The following is a 17,007-nucleotide window of genomic DNA, read 5'->3' on the forward strand; positions in this document are numbered from 1 at the left end:
AATTACTGATAGGTTTCAGCTGGTGTCTTGGCTTTCCATGCCTTTTTGCACCTCCCTTTCACTGTGTGTTCAATACTTTTTCCCTGTGTCATTCCACTTTATGACACATAAGTTCAGAGTTTAAACTATTAGTTTTGGTGTCTTTGTATGTATGGATTGCACCTGTTACCGACATGTGGTGAGAATTTCATGCCAATAGCACCTTTAGAGATATATTTACCTAGAAAAATGGTGACGTGTTCCATACTTATTTTACCCGCTGTATATACCATAGTTTGTGGACTCTATCTTTCCCACAGACTAAACAATGATTTGGGTTATTTTCACCAAAGAAATGTAGCAGAATACATTTTTACCTAAATTTATGTAGAAAGATTATTTGAAAAACTTTATAACAGAAACAAAGAAAAACACTTTTTTTTTTCTAAAGATTTTCAGTCTTTTTTTTTTGTTTATTTAGGAAAGAATAAAAACCCCAGTGGTGATTAAACAGCAAAAGAAAGCTAGAGCTTTCAGCTTGTGTGAAAAAAAGTGAGTAGGCCACATTTTGAACAGAACCCACCATCACACAAACCATTCTTAAATCAAGAGATCATCATCAGAATGTATTCATTTCTCTGAAAAAAAGCTGACCAGGACCCGGAGCTCACCCTAGTCATGACTGCCACTAACATTAAAGATTTTGGACTCCTAATAGAAATTTCACACATGGATCCTAAAGTAGAACTATAGGTAATTCTTTTTGAGTGTAAGGGAGGGTTATAACCCCTGTCATGTTTATTTTTTTTATCACCTGTGTCCTATTAGGGAGAAGATTTCCCTTCACTTTCTGGCAAAACAAAAGAAAGAGGGAATCCCTGGTTGTCACCAGTGTCCCCATTGGAAGATTTCCTCTCTATTCCTGTTCTGGGGACAACCCAAAATTTGATTTCTTTTTTCACTTTCACGCTCGATAATGTCCATGTTCCATATTGCTGTAAGACATGCATTGAAATCCTCCATAAAAGTAAAGACGTTTGCTGTATCCAAGAAGCTTCCAGTGCTTAATTCAACACTCTGCTAATATATAAACACACAAATCAAGAAGTACAAGAATCACATTTTAAACAGGGACTGTGTGTAAAGACAAGAGGGGGACCTTCCTATAATCAGGTAGGGGAGAATCACTCTGCCTTGGATGTAAGGCTTCCCTCACCAGGAAGGGAGGTGCACCACTCTCTCCTCTTAGCGAAGGGAAACCCGTTTGCTTCCCTACCCAAAATACCAACACACATGAAATGTGTCAAGATTGGGTGAAATACACACCCAACAGTGCTGGGTCCTGTTATACTGGCTGAAGCTCAGGAGAGTATAAAGACCAGAGTAAGAAAAAAAAAAGGGTGGGGGGTGAGAAGGTAACATGGACCAACCCGTCTCTCTGCCTCCCAATGCTCATTCCACACTCAGAGATATCTACTAATCAGTCAGTACACCCACTCAGCCAGCATCCACCACCCAGAGTATTTTATTTTTATTATTTTATTTGTTGGCCAATCGGAAGCCAGTGGAGGTATTGGCAGAGAGGGGTGGTGGACACTGAGCAGTTGGTAAGGTGGACTGGTTTGGCGGCAGCAGCATTCATGATAGGTTGAAGAAGAGATAGCTTGTGTAGAGGTAGGCCTGTGAGAATGGAGCTGCAATAGTCAAGGCGATAGATAACAAGGGAGTGAATGAGTTGCCTGGTAGTTAAAAAGGGACGCATTTTGTAGATGTTACGGAGGTGAAGTCTACAAGACTTGGGCAGTGGTTGGATTTGGGGCTGAAATGTCCTCAGAGTTCAGGAATAGACCTAGCTGCCTGGTATGAGGGGAGGGACTGATGGTTGTATGAACTTCCTTTGGGAATACGTTGGAAAGGGCGACAACACAGCAACTGAACTGAGTAAGCGTTGTCACCTAGGAAATGAAGTTCATAAGTGAAAGCAGGACACTGGAACACGTGCAACATTAGATTTACTTCAGGTGTTTGGGTTTAGGTACCCCCCTCGCGATCGCCGCCGGCCAATCGAATCATTCCTTTGCTGCTGTATGCTAAACAGCAGCAAAGGAAATGATGTCATCTCTCCTCGGCTCGGTAATTTCCGTTCCGGCCCGAGGAGAGAAGACAGGTATGTGAGTGCACAACACTACACACACACAGTAGAACATGCCAGGCACACAAAACACCCCGATCCCCCCCCCCCCCCCCCCGATCGCCCCCCCCCCTGTCACAAACTGACACCAGCAGTTTTTTTTTTTTTTTTTTCTGATTACTGCATTGGTGTCAGTTTGTGACAGTTACAGTGTTGGGACAGTTAGTATTACCCCCCTGTAGGTCTAGGATACCCCCCTAACCCCCCCTAATAAAGTTTTAACCCCTTGATCACCCCCTGTCACCAGTGTCGCTAAGCGATCATTTTTCTGATCGCTGTATTAGTGTCGCTGGTGATGCTAGTTAGGGACCTAAATATTTAGGTTCGCCGTCAGCGTTTTATAGCGACAGGGACCCCCATATACTACCTAATAAATGTTTTAACCCCTTGATTGCCCCCTAGTTAACCCTTTCACCACTGATCACTGTATAACCGTTACGGGTGACGCTGGTTAGTTTGTTTATTTTTTATAGTGTCAGGGCACCCGCCGTTTATTACCGAATAAAGGTTTAGCCCCCTGATCGCCCGGCGGTGATATGCGTCGCCCCAGGCAGCGTCAGATTAGCGCCAGTACCGCTAACACCCACGCATGCAGCATACGCCTCCCTTAGTGGTATAGTATCTGATCGGATCAATATCTGATCCGATCAGATCTATACTAGCGTCCCCAGCAGTTTAGGGTTCCCAAAAACGCAGTGTTAGCGGGATCAGCCCAGATACCTGCTAGCACCTGCGTTTTGCCCCTCCGCCCAGCCCACCCAAGTGCAGTATCGATCGATCACTGTCACTTACAAAACACTAAACGCATAACTGCAGCGTTCGCAGAGTCAGGCCTGATCCCTGCGATCGCTAACAGTTTTTTTGGTAGCATTTTGGTGAACTGGCAAGCACCAGCCCCAGGCAGCGTCAGGTTAGCGCCAGTAGCGCTAACACCCACGCACGCACCGTACAGCTCCCTTAGTGGTATAGTATCTGAACGGATCAATATCTGGTCCGATCAGATCTATACTAGCGTCCCCAGCAGTTTAGGGTTCCCAAAAACGCAGTGTTAGCGGGATCAGCCCAGATACCTGCTAGCACCTGCATTTTGCCCCTCCGCCCGGCCCGGCCCAGCCCAGCCCAGCCCACCCAAGTGCAGTATCGATCGATCACTGTCACTTACAAAACACTTAACGCATAACTGCAGCGTTCGCAGAGTCAGGCCTGATCCCTGCGATCGCTAACAGTTTTTTTGGTAGCTTTTTATTGAACTGGCAAGCGCCAGCGGCCTAGTACACCCCGGTCGTAGTCAAACCAGCACTGCAGTAACACTTGGTGACGTGGCGAGTCCCATAAGTGCAGTTCAAGCTGATGAGGTGGCAAGCACAAGTAGTGTCGCGCTGCCACCAAGAAGAAGACAAACACAGGCCCGTCGTGCCCATAGTGCCCTTCCTGCTGCATTCGCCAATCCTAATTGGGAACCCACCGCTTCTGCAGCGCCCGTACTTCCCCCATTCACATCCCCAACCAAATGCAGTCGGCTGCATGAGAGGCATTTTCTTTATGTCCTCCCGAGTACCCCTACCCAACGAACCCCCCCAAAAAAGATGTTGTGTCTGCAGCAAGCGCGGATATAGGCATGACACCCGCTATTATTGTCCCTCCTGTCCTGATAATCCTGGTCTTTGCATTGGTGAATGTTTTGAACGCTACCATGCACTAGTTGAGTATTAGCGTAGGGTACAGCATTGCACAGACTAGGCACACTTTCACAGGGTCTCCCAAGATGCCATCGCATTTTGAGAGACCCGAACCTGGAACCGGTTACCGTTATAAAAGTTAGTTACAAAAAAAGTGTAAAAAAAAAAAAAATATATATATAAAATAAAAAAAAATAGTTGTCGTTTCATTGTTCTCTCTCTCTCTATTCTCTCTCTCTATCGTTCTGCTCTTTTTTACTGTATTCTATTCTGCAATGTTTTATTGTTATTATGTTTTATCATGTTTGCTTTTCAGGTATGCAATTTTTTATACTTTACCGTTTACTGTGCTTTATTGTTAACCATTTTTTTGTCTTCAGGTACGCCATTCACGACTTTGAATGGTTATACCAGAATGATGCCTGCAGGTTTAGGTATCATCTTGGTATCATTCTTTTCAGCCAGCGGTCGGCTTTCATGTAAAAGCAATCCTAGCGGCTAATTAGCCTCTAGACTGCTTTTACAAGCCGTGGGAGGGAATGCCCCCCCCACCGTCTTCCGTGTTTTTCTCTGGCTCTCCTGTCTCAACAGGGAACCTGAGAATGCAGCCGGTGATTCAGCCAGCTGACCATAGAGCTGATCAGAGACCAGAGTGGCTCCAAACATCTCTATGGCCTAAGAAACCGGAAGCTACGAGCATTTTATGACTTAGATTTCGCCGGATGTAAATAGCGCCATTGGGAAATTGGGGAAGCATTTTATCACACCGATCTTGGTGTGGTCAGATGCTTTGAGGGCAGAGGAGAGATCTAGGGTCTAATAGACCCCAATTTTTTCAAAAAAGAGTACCTGTCACTACCTATTGCTATCATAGGGGATATTTACATTCCCCGAGATAACAATAAAAATGATTAAAAAAAAAAAATGAAAGGAACAGTTTAAAAATAAGATAAAAAAGCAAAAAAATAATAAAGAAAAAAAAAAAAAAAAAGCACCCCTGTCGCCCCCTGCTCTCGCGCTAAGGCGAACGCAAGCGGCGGTCTGTCGTCAAATGTAAACAGCAATTGTACCATGCATGTGAGGTATCGCCGCGATGGTCAGATCAAGGGCAGTAATTTTTGCAGTAGACCTCCTCTGTAAATCTAAAGTGGTAACCTGTAAAGGCTTTTAAAGGCTTTTAAAAATGTATTTATTTTGTTGCCACTGCACGTTTGTGCGCAATTTTAAAGCATGTCATGTTTGGTATCCATGTACTCGGCCTAAGATCATCTTTTTTATTTCATCAAACATTTGGGCAATATAGTGTGTTTTAGTGCATTAAAATGTAAAAAAGTGTGTTTTTTCCCCAAAAAATGCGTTTGAAAAATCGCTGCGCAAATACTGTGTGAAAAAAAAAAATGAAACACCCACCATTTTAATCTGTAGGGCATTTGCTTTAAAAAAATATATAATGTTTGGGGGTTCAAAGTAATTTTTTTGCAAAAAAAAAATAACTTTTTCATGTAAACAATGAGTGTCAGAAAGGGCTTTGTCTTCAAGCGGTTAGAAGAGTGGGTGATGTGTGACATAAGCTTCTAAATGTTGTGCATAAAATGCCAGGACAGTTCAAAACCCCCCCAAATGACCCCATTTTGGAAAGTAGACACCCCAAGCTATTTGCTGAGAGGCATGTCGAGTCCATGGAATATTTTATATTGCGACACAAGTTGCGGGAAAGAGACAAATTTTTTTTTTTTTTTTGCACAAAGTTGTCACTAAATGTTATATTGCTCAAACATGCCATGGGAATATGTGAAATTACACCCCAAAATACATTCTGCTGCTTCTCCTGAGTACGGGGATACCACATGTAAGACTTTTTGGGAGCCTAGCCGCGTACGGGACCCCGAAAACCAAGCACCGCCTTCAGGCTTTCTAAGGGCGTGAATTTTTGATTTCACTCTTCACTGCCTATCACAGTTTCGGAGGCCATGGAATGCCCAGGTGGCACAAAACCCCCCCAAATGTCCCCATTTTGGAAAGTAGACACCCAAAGCTATTTGCTGAGAGGTATAGTGAGTATTTTGCAGACCTCACTTTTTGTCACAAAGTTTTGAAAATTGAAAAAAGAAAAAAAAAAATGTTTTTTCTTGTCTTTCTTCATTTTCAAAAACAAATGAGAGCTGCAAAATACTCACCATGCCTCTCAGCAAATAGCTTGGGGTGTCTACTTTCCAAAATGGGGTCATTTGGGGGGGTTTTGTGCCACCTGGGCATTCCATGGCCTCTGAAACTGTGATAGGTAGTGAGGAGTGAAATCAAAAATTTACACCCTTAGAAATCCTGAAGGCGGTGCTTGGTTTTCGGGGCCCCGTACGCGGCTAAGCTCCCAAAAAGTCCCACACATGTGGTATCCCCATACTCAGGAGAAGCAGCTGAATGTATTTTGGGGTGCAATTCCACATATGCCCATGGCCTGTGTGAGCAATATATCATTTAGTGACAACTTTTTGTAAATATTTTTTTTTTTTTTTGTCATTATTCAATCACTTGGGACAAAAAAATAAATATTCAATGGGTTCAACATGCCTCTCAGCAATTTCCTTGGGGTGTCTACTTTCCAAAATGGGGTCATTTGGGGGGGTTTTGTACTGCCCTGCCATTTTAGCACCTCAAGAAATGACATAGGCAGTCATAAACTAAAAGCTGTGTAAATTACAGAATATGTACCCTAGTTTGTAGACGCTATAACTTTTGCGCAAACCAATAAATATATGCTTATTGACATTTTTTTTACCAAAGACATGTGGCCGAATACATTTTGGCCTAAATGTATGACTAAAATTTAGTTTATTGGATTTTTTTTATAACAAAAAGTAGAAAATATCATTTTTTTTCAAAATTTTCGGTCTTTTTCCGTTTATAGCGCAAAAAATAAAAACTGCAGAGGTGATCAAATACCATCAAACGAAAGCTCTATTTGTGGGAAGAAAAGGACGCAAATTTCGTTTGGGTACAGCATTGCATGACCGCGCAATTAGCAGTTAAAGCGACGCAGTGCCAAATTGGAAAAAGACCTCTGGTCCTTAGGCAGCATAATGGTCCGGGGCTCAAGTGGTTAACAAGGAAGAACAATTTTCCCACTATTCATTTCAGAACAAAAATAAATTGATATCTGAATCTGTAGAAGCTGTCAGTGAATTGTTGGTACATTTCCTATCATTTTCTATTGTGGAATGCTGAGGGCAGTGGCACTATCATTGTAAAGTGGTGGTTCTAGCAGGAATGCAGGGAGTTACACTATATTGTTCCTGATGGTTAACACTGAATTCCAGACTGTTCTGCAAAGCTGCATAGACCAGATGGGCTGGATGAGCCGGTCTCTCTACATAGCTCTCCACATAGCTCTCCTCTACCAGCAGCCTTAAGAGAAACCGATTCTCCAATTCCTCAAAAACCAGTTCAAATGATTAGAGAAACGAAGACAGAAACATTTCCATCAATCCAAGACTACACCAAGCCAAAGGCTGATATGTTAGATTTGTGGCTCCAGAGATGACACGTAGTTCAGGGCCAAAATATCGGATTCCATGTTCTCTTTAGGGAGGGATGCAGCAATGATGATGGGGGCGGGGAGGGTATAATTAAACTGTCTATATAATGGTGCTTTTGGTATACATTTCTAAAGTGTTCCCAGAAATGTCATGAAATCTAATCATCTACACATTATATGTCCATTGAAACACAAGTACAGTCTATAAAGAGGTACACTAGGTTCAGACAACAAAAACCCAGAACTGATGGTGTTCAGTGTGGGGCTTTCGGTTCTGAAAAGCTGTAAATAGAACTGAGCAAATCCACCTCTACACCATTAACTAAATCCTAACACAAAACCTGACCCTAACACTTAAAGTGGAAGTTCAGTCAAAAGAAAAGAGAAGGATAAAAGATGCTTACACTTACCTATTCTGAGGGCGCTCTGGTCCGGTCAAATGACTGGGTCCCAGCATCGGCTTCACTGTAGAGGAGGGGCAGCTGACAACAGATGCACAGGCATTTGCAGCCGGTGTCGGCGATCTCTCATCTACCCCAAAGCGCCGCTGCAGAGATGTGACCGGACCAAAGTGGCTTCAGAATAAGCAGAAGTATAAGCATCTTTTCTTTCACAGGGTAGATATAATAGTCTTAGAATGGGGTTGCGAGTAGATTTAGTCTTATGTATACTAGATGCTCGAAAACCGCTGACATTTTTAAAATAATTTGTACTAAAAACAGCCAAGGCGTTTCAGGGGTCAGAGAAACCCACTCTTTATCAGGGCTTCAGCTAAAATAAAAACCTTGAATAGACTCAAAATAGAGCTTTCCTGTGTGAATTTTTGCAAGGAAGCAATTGCTGGATGGGAAGAGTTATTGGCCAGCAGTATCTCTATCAAACTGTTCATGCAGATACTGCTGGCCACACCTGTCAAATTAGGACCTGCGTTTGTATTTGTACAGCCACTGTGTCCCCTTGCAGTAACAGGCGTCTACAACCTGCATAAAAAGAATCATCCATGTGTCCAGAACACCTGTGTGAATGAGCCCGTAGGGTCCTATCCCATGAGCCTTGTTTGCTCCGTTCAATAGGCGATATACAGTATAAGCAGATCCCTTGCTGAACTGGAGCTGAATGGGATGGATGTTATTTTTTTTTTATCCATACCTGTTCAGTTTGTGTCTTCATTTACACAGAGGCTGGCTCTACCATGATCCGGGTATAACCACATATATGGGAAGTGGTAATGAACGTCAATCAAAGAACTTTACTGAAATTCCTTGTTTTCTTTAACATTCATTAAGGGTCACAGGGTGGAAGTAATTCTCAGAAACTGGGCACCCAAAAGCAGTCCAACTGAGAGGCGGGTAACACAGAAAACTAAATGCCAACAGGCCCACAAGTAAAAGACAGGTAGCAGAGGGATCTCAGTATGGCTTACAGTGCCACTTGGAGAACCTTACAAATAAAGCTGGTATAAAATAAAAATAAAAATTATCTGGTAAAACTTAAATGTGTGAAAAGAAGACCAGATGGCAGCATTGCAAATTTAAGGAATTCATGCCTAATGCTGAAAAGCCTATGAAGCACTAACTGATCTAGTTGAGGGCACTTTGACAGAAGAGGGAGGAACCCTGTCCTTGAGTCTATAGGCTTGAATGATGAGCTGATGAATCTACCTGGAGATAGTGGAACGAGAAACTGGCCATCCATTATAGGGACCCTTAGGAATGAGGAAAAAAAGTCAGTATGTCTAAAAGCAGCAAAGAATCAAACAGCAAGTACTTCATAGGATAGAAGCTCCTTTCCTTGCACTATGAGAAACATGCCTCCTTGATATTAGACATAAGCCTCGGCATTGTCTGACTGATTCCTGGTCTGAAGACCCTGCAATCAAGAGATCCAGTGTTGGGATAACCAAATCACTCAAAGTTCCAAAGTGCTGGGAGACCAGCATCTTCTGGAGAGCAAGTCCTTTGCACAGAGAGGATGCCCAGGACTTATCCCCAGCCGTAAGGCTGGCGAAGGACATAACTGTCCAGACCAGCAGGAGGAAGGATTTCCCTGATTCCAGGGCTCGATTTGTGAGCCACCAGGCCAAGGCCAACCTGGGTTTGGGCATCAGGCATATGCAGATGTTCAGAGAATGTGCCTTCTTGTGACACACAGCCAGAATGTTGACCTAAACTGGTTTGGAGTGGAACTCATAACTGCTGTCTAAGGAGGACAATCAAGTCCAGAACCCTCAAGCAAAAGAGGATGGTGGGATGGCTCCTGGACTGTATTGACCCTACAAGAGAGTGTAGACTGAGGAGTTTTTCCCGTGGAAGAAAAACCCTGGAGAAAGCTGTAACCAGGAGGAGGCCTAGATACTTTGCGCTATGAGTTGGTTCCAGCACTCACTTCTGGAGGTTCAGGATCCATCCGTTTCAGAATCTGCACAGTTTGTTGAACAATGACTGACAGAGTGTGCCAACTGTTCCCTCAGTACAATGTCATATAAGTAATTCAAGTATGAGAATGACAGAGGGCGAAGCAGAGCAAGTACAGGAAGATGCGAGGTGCAGTGAACAGACCGAAAAGAAGGGCAATGAATTGGTAATGTTGTATGCTTATCATGAAACGCAGATAGCATTGATACAGTGGAAAAATAGGGACAAGTACATAAGCATCCTTGATGTCCATAAATTCCCCTAAACAGAGGAAGGCAATTACTGCACCTGTTGATTACATGCAGACTTTTTGTAAACAAGAAGGAAAGTATTGAGTACCTTTCAATCCAGTATGGGGCAAATGCACCCTTTTGCTTTGGGAACTGTGACCAGGTTTGAGTAGAAACCCTGAAACCTTTCCTGCTCTGGAACAATGATTATAATGATTATGATTATTATTTGAGAGGGGAGATGTGGCAACACAGCATGGTGATCTATTAGTGTCTGCAGAGATTTTAGCAGGTTTGACAATATGAAGGCAGAGTTTGAAATTCTAGCTTGTAGCCCCCGGATATCACATTCTGGACCCAAGTGTCCAAAATGTATGGATACCAGACAGCCAGAAAGGTGAAGAGATTTCCCCCTACTCTGACAAGTTGGGGGGAGGGGGGGTCCCCACATTGTGAGGAGAAGTTGTTCACAGGTTGGGAGGATTTGGAAGTTCAAGACTTGCAGCAGAACCAAGTCTCAGGCTTGGCCTTGGAGGTTTGGGAGACATAAAAGGAACTTTTGTTTGCCTCAAACTTAGAGGGTTTCTAAGACTGAGGCATGTGTACAGATAGGAGACCCATTCTGAATACTAGGCAAATAATATCCACCAGTCCATCAATGAAGCAGTGTAAGGACACAGATAAGAGCTCTGGCAAATGGTCATGGGGCAATGACAGTTTGCAGGACAAGGCCCTCTAAGGAGAAAAAGTCTAGAAAGGACTAGAATTAGCTTCTAGTCTTTTATCCACAGTATCTTAAAACACCAGGATGTGCTCCACAGGAACAGTCAGTTTTCTTAAGCCAGTAAATGGGCAGATTCACTATAGGAACAGCACACTGTTTCACAATCTCCTCCTCAATAGAGTATTGCTGAGCAAAGCTATCCTTGGAAGGAGAAAATAATTTATTTGGATCAGGCCAATCACTACACAAAACATGTTTCAGTACTGAGTGCACTGGAAGAGTTTTAACAGGCTGCGGACTTTTAAGAGAACCCAGGCTGGTAACTTTAGAGATAGTAGGTGCAGGTTGCTCCAGGTTAGACATGATTGTAGTGTAGTGGATCAGCAGACGAAATGGCCCCATGTAGTGCAGCTCACATTTCAGGGAGGCCCTGTGTTCTACTCACAGTAGGGTCCAGGTATGACCTCTGTGGCTATACTGAGAATCAGACAATCCAGAAAGCTACAAAGGGAGCTCTCCTAGCTCTGCAGCAACTGAATCTTGATTAAAAAAAAAAGGAATCTTAATAAAATTCCGAAAAAAGTATAGAATGGAGTTTGCTTCTCTCTGAGACACCAATTCTCCTTGGACAATAGCAAAAAATTGGAATTTTTAATAAATTAGGGGGAAGTTTAGAGCCCCTGTCAGATATTGATTGTGGTCTGTGTCCCTACTGAACAGATTCAACAAAGCAAGAGTGGTATCTGCTTGAATTCATTTAAAGTTGAAGTAAAATCTATTGATTCTTACCTATAGGTAAGCCTCTAATAAGGCTTACCTATAGGTACAGTAAATATCTCCTAAACATGCACTGTTTAGGAGATATTTACTTTAGAAGCAGAAAGTGACTTCACCGGCACATGTGCCCTGAAGGAACGGCACGAGTATGCCATTCCTTCAGAGCCCTGTGCCGTAAAAAGGTGACATCATACCACACATGACATCATTGCGGCTCGGCCAATCATACTTTAACCACCTCAGTACCGGGCACTTTCACCTCCTTCCTTCCCAGATCAATTTTCAGCTTTCAGCACTCTCGCTCTTTCAATGACAATTGTGCGGTCATGCTACGCTGTACCCAAATGACATTTTTATCATTTTGTTCACACAAATAGAGATTTCTTTTGGTGGTATTTATTCACGACTCAAAAACGCGAAAAAAGAGCAGAAATTTGGAAAAAAAAACAATATTTTCTTCTTTCTATTTTAAAAGAAATCCAAGAAAATCGAATTTTGTCATAAATTTAAGCCAAAATGTATTCTGTTACATGTTTTTGGTTAAAAAAAAAAAAAAAATCCCTTTAAGTGTATAATAATTGGTTTGTGTGATCACGGACAGATGTACGCAAATGATCATGTACAGATGTGCGCAGGTGATCACAGACATATGTGTGCAGATAATCATTGGGACATGTGATTTTACTGTTACATATGTGGGGGACATGTGTTTTGGGGACATGCGTGTTTACTTTGTGTTTTTTACATTGTGGGGACACTAGACTGGTGATCAGTGAGTAAAAAGCTGTAAAAAACAGCTCATGCTCACTGATCACCAGCCGGCTGCAGCGATCCGCTCTCCTCTCCTCACTGACAACTTCTGTGTGAGGAGAGGAGAGCCGATTGCCTAGCAACCGGCTCTGTATTTACATCACATGATGGCTGTGATTGTACACGGCCGTCATGTGATCAGGAGGACCAATCACAGAGCCCTCCTGCTGATCAGAGATGCGCCGTGTCTGGGTGACACGAGCGCATCGGGATCGTGCCGCTACTGAATGTCCACTCAGAAGGAGAGAGCGCCCACCCGGTCGTTTATGTGCAGTGGCCGGGTGGGAAGTGGTTAAAGCTAGAATGAAAAGGTCTATAGACACACACAGCCCAACTCAGAAGTGAGCCCACAGGTTTGACACCAAAGGAAGCGGCTTTCTATACTGAGACTAAATTACACACAGGTGGACTCTATATAAGTACCTAAAATAAATAAATAATAAATGTGCCACTTTGTGTTGGTCTATCACATAAAATACATTTAAGTTTTTGGTTGTAACATGACATGTGGAAAATTTCAAGGGGTATGAATATTTTTCAAGGCACTGTATAAAATGTTAATAATAAAAAAAACTTCAGATCATAACCTTCATAGTTATACTTTCTCATTTGTTTTGCAATTCAAACACTAAATCAATCCACTAGTAGCCTGTACTCCCAGGATACATGCTGTTCCTGTGAAAGTAATCATATACTGTACAATAAAATGCTGCCATTATACCTCGTTACATAGTTAGTCAGGTTGAAAAAAGACACAAGTCCATCTAGTTCAACCAAAGAAAAAAAAAAAAATAATAATATCACACAATCCCATATACACAATCCTATACCCACAGTTGATCCAGAGGAACGAGGAAAACCCCAGCAAAGCATGATCCAATTTGCTACAGCAGGGGAAAAAATTCCTTCCTGATCCCCCCGAGAGACAAATGGATATTCCCTGGATCAACTTTACCTATAAAACGTCAGTACCTACCGTATTTATTGGCGTATAACACGCACTTTTTTCCCCTTAAATGCAGGGGAAAGTTGTGGGTGCGTGTTATACGCCAAACCATTGCTTCGGAGGGGAAGGAGGGAACGGGCGCCACCTAAATAGACAGAGCCGAGTATACTGTGTACTCAGGCTAGGCTCGGCTTTGCTCGCAGTCACGCCCAGTCCCGCCCCCTAGCATTTATGTCCCGCCATTGGACCAGTGTTGTGTCCATCATAGGAGACGGGCCAAGGGGCGGGACTGGGCGGGACTACGAGAGGAGCCGAGTACACAGGACATCCAGCTCTGTCTATCTCGGCTGCGCTAACATTTAAAAACGATCATGCTGCAATTTTGGGCAGATGGACACTGATCATTCTGCAAGGATGGGCAAGGCTGCAGATAGACACTGATAAGGCTGCATTGATGGGCATTTAAAATGTAAGTTTTTTTCCATAAACTTCCCTCCTAAAAGTTTTTTTCCTTAAACTTCCCTCCTAAACTTGGGGTGCGTGTTATACGTCAATAAATGCGGTAATTATATTTATGTCTTATGTAATAAATGCTTATGTAATACAGTATATGATTTGGCACTATAGTAACAGAACACAAAGTACATACAGTACTTCCCCACTTATTACAAAAAATAGGCGATTCTATAATCCAGCATCGGCTTGATGCTTTACCTATGCAATTGATGAAAATTTCCAAACAGGAAAAATCACTGAATGCTCATTCGGGAAATTGCATGGAACGCGGCAATGCTTGGATTTTCCTCACAAACTGCTGCCAATTTCCAGCTCACTTCAATCTTCAACCTGACGCCAAACGTTTATATGAGACATATTTTGCATACATATATCAGCCAGCTGTAATTACAGTTGGCTTAAATTTGCATACATATACTTTGTAACAATTGACTCTCATGTATTTATAGTTTTATCATGGATGTGTTGCATCAAAGAGTAAAACATATATATAATACGGTCTCTGTTAATCTCGATGGACAACATGCGTCATCTCTGCCTCATTACATAAAAATTATGACTATTTCAATAAACAGAAGTTCAATAAGGTTAAGTGTCTTTTTTCTTTTTTTTGTAATTAATGCAAAAAAATAAAATCCCATTAATTTGGTCAAATAAATAGGACATATTTCATTTTAATGCTGTGTAATTTTTTATTTTTTTTTAACCAGAAAGTAGAGTTCTCAGATACTTTTCATATGCTTTGCAAGCTCATCTGCTGAAAAAAAGCCTCTTTACGGAGATCAATATCTCAAGCTTTTGACTCATCCTTTATTGAACGGCATTCTCTGAGGTTATAGCTCCCTCTGCTACACGTAAAAGGAGAAGTGTGGGATTGTAAAATCCCACACCGCTTCTAAACCTAAGAACTGAGCGATCACATGACCGCTAATCTCTCAGTTCTCAGTCTTCACTGAGCAGAGAGGGGTGACTGTCAGCCACTCTCCGCTCTGTCTCGCCATTCGAGCGCCCGGGCTGTGGAGGGGCGGGAGAGGCTCTGGCACAGGTTCTCAGACATCTGGGAGGATCCCGATGTTATTGTCAAGCTCTTCCCCGAGCTTGGAGCAGCTCGGTGACATCAGTCGTCAGCAGATTTTATCCTGCCATTAGCTGCTGCGTCACAGGAGAGTACATGCAAGTACACTCCTGTGACCCAGAAGAAAAGTATGGCCAAAAAATATTTGACCATACTTCTCTTTTAGATACCTCCTGCCTGCCGTATAGACAAATGACGGTGGGCAGGGTGCTCTGTTGACGTCGGCCCAGTCTCAAGGCGCTTGTGCAACCGCGGGAGCACGCAGTGCGGCAATCGCGGGTGCGCTGCATCACTGGAAAACAGCGTGACCCCCCCTTCTCAGTAAAGAGCCGATGACATGGCTCTTTCCACATGTGATTCTGTCCAATCACAGCTGATCACATGTAAACAAGGAAATCCTCGGAGAGGAGAGCTGACCATCGGCATTTCCTCACAGGGGAGACCTGTACAGGTAATCAGGGCATTGATCATCAATGCCCTGATTATTAGTGCAGCCCCAACAGTGTCCAGCAGTGATGCCAATTTGTGACCATCAGTGATGTAAGTCAGTGCTGCCTTTCAGTGCCTGATCATCAGTGCCACCCATTAGTGCCGCCTATCATTGACCATAAGTGCCGCTTATCAGTGCTGCATATCAGTGTCCATCAATGCTGCATATTAGTGCCGCCTCATCAATGCCCATCAATGCCGTCTCATCAGCACACATCAGTGAAGGCGACTTTTTTTTTCTAAATTTTCGGTCTTTTTTGGTCGTTTTTTTTTTTTTTTTAACAAAAAAATTAAAAAGCCAGCGGTGATTAAGCATTTCAGCCTCGGAAGGATTTACCCCCTTCCCGACCAGAGCACTTTTTGCGATACAGCACTGTGTCGCTTTAACAGACAATTGTGCGGTCGTGCGACGTTGCACCCAAACAAAATTGACGTCCTTTTTTCCACATAAATAGAGCTTTCTTTTGGTGGTATTTGATCACCTCTGCGGTTTTTATTTTTTGCGCTATAAACAAAAAAAAAGAGTGACAATTTTGAAAAAAAAACCCCCACAATATTATGTACTTTTTGCTATAATAAATATCCCCAATTTATTTTAAAAAAAGCTAATTTTTTTCTCAGTTTAGGCCTATAATATGTATTCTTCTACATATTTTTGGTAATGAAAATCGCAAAATGCGTATATTGATCGGATTGCGCAAAAGTTATAGCGGATAAGTTTATGGATTTTTATTATTTTTTTTTTTACTAGTAATGGCGGCGATCTGCGATTTTTATCATGACTGCAACATCGGACACTTTTGACACATTTTTTGGGACGATTGACGATTATACAGCGATCAGTGCTATAAAAATGCACTGATTACTGAATAAATGTCACTGGCAGGGATGGGGTTAACACTAGGGGGCAATCAAGGGGTTAACTGTGTTCCCTGACTGTGTGTTCTAACTGAAGGGAGAGGGGACTGACCTAGAGGAAGTGACAGATAGTGGTTTCTAGCTATTAGGAACTCACGATCTGTCTCTCCTCACAGAACAGAACAGGGATTTGTGTGTTTACACACACACGTCCCTGTTCTGCCTCTCATGGCCGCGATCGCCGGCGACGAGCATCGGCACCCCCCCGCAGTGCAGCGGGCGCGCGCACCTGCTATCCCGCTTAAAGGAGCCGACATACAGCTACGACGGCTCGTGGGATCGTGCTGACCTGCCGCAGTATAATGACGGTGGCTGGTCGGCAAGTGGTTAAATACCACCAAAAGAAAGCTCTATTAGTGAGGAAAAAAAATTCATATGGGTTCAGCGTTGCATGACCGCGCAATTGTCATTCAAATTGTGACAGCGCTGAAAGCTGAAAATTGGCCTGGGCAGTAAGGGGATCAAACTGCCCAGTATTGAAGTAGTTAAACCCCAACCAGAGTTATCCTGACACCAAGTTCTCCACTGCTAGACTACAGAACACATATCCCCAAAGTTAAGAATGTGAAAAAGGAGAAGAGTTCTGTAGTCCAGTATGGGAGAACCAGGCAGGCCTAAAAAGGCTACTTGGGATTTCAGAGCAGCAGGGGCAGCATTGCTAATTCATGGGAAGTAAAGAGATCACTGAATTTCTGGCAGATTAGCCGGTATTTCTTTGTACTTTTAG

The sequence above is a fragment of the Aquarana catesbeiana genome, linkage group LG10, assembly GCF_042186555.1.
Source record: "Aquarana catesbeiana isolate 2022-GZ linkage group LG10, ASM4218655v1, whole genome shotgun sequence".
NCBI lineage: Eukaryota > Metazoa > Chordata > Amphibia > Anura > Ranidae > Aquarana > Aquarana catesbeiana.